Source organism: Pan paniscus, chromosome 2 (genome assembly GCF_029289425.2).
Source record: "Pan paniscus chromosome 2, NHGRI_mPanPan1-v2.0_pri, whole genome shotgun sequence".
Lineage (NCBI taxonomy): Eukaryota > Metazoa > Chordata > Mammalia > Primates > Hominidae > Pan > Pan paniscus.
In genome coordinates this window covers 27,464,299-27,465,025 of record NC_085926.1, presented here as the reverse complement: position 1 = coordinate 27,465,025, position 727 = coordinate 27,464,299, and the positions used below count along the sequence as shown (strand labels likewise).

General features: G+C 37.6%; 1 non-coding gene across 1 annotated transcript; it reads right to left on the bottom strand.

Annotated features, from left to right (window-relative positions):
• Positions 1-212: 212 nt before the first annotated feature.
• Positions 213-376, bottom strand: LOC112439518 (U1 spliceosomal RNA). Its single transcript, XR_003027787.1, has one exon. It is a non-coding gene; the product is annotated as a U1 spliceosomal RNA (small nuclear RNA).
• Between the last annotated feature and the right edge of the window lie 351 nt (positions 377-727).

Sequence of the window (727 nt, the reverse complement as noted above, 5' to 3'; positions counted from 1 at the left end):
TGGGCAACAAGAGCAAAACCTTGTTTCAAAAAAAAAGAAAAGAAAAGAAAAGAAATTTCCAGAATATGCAAATCTATAGAGACAGAAAAGAGATTATTGGTTTCCAGGAGCTAGAGGGAGGAAAAGATGGAGAGTTACTGCTAATGTAGTAAAACACATGATTTCCTAGGGGTGATAAATATATATATATATTTTTTTCATTGTTGTTGTTACAGAAGAGAGTGTGAACACAGTTTCCCACTGCCAAAGATTATGCAGTTGAGTTCTCCACATTTGGGGAAATTGCAGGGATCAGCACATCCAGAGTGCAATGAATAAGCCTCACCCTGGGAAAATCACCTTTGTGATGATGGTATTTCACCTCCTAGGTAAGTATGAAAATATTCTTGAATTAATTAGTGGTGGAGATTGCATAACCTTGTGAACTTACCACAAATCCTGAGCTATATATTTTAAAAGGATGAATTCTATGGTGTGTAAATTATATTTCAATTTTTAAGAAAGAATCTACAAAATTTATGAAGAAGTAGGTCGTAAGGAGCTACTTAAGCAAGAATATCTTTCTGGCTGGAGAGACATGGTTCTTCATGGAGTCTACAGACAGGGTAGGAAACCCAATCCACTTCCCTTCCCTAATAGGTAGGTTCTGCTCTTCACTTTACCCAAATGTCCCCCCCTTTTTTTTTTTGAGGTGGAGTTTCACCCTTGTTGCCCAGGCTGGAGAGCA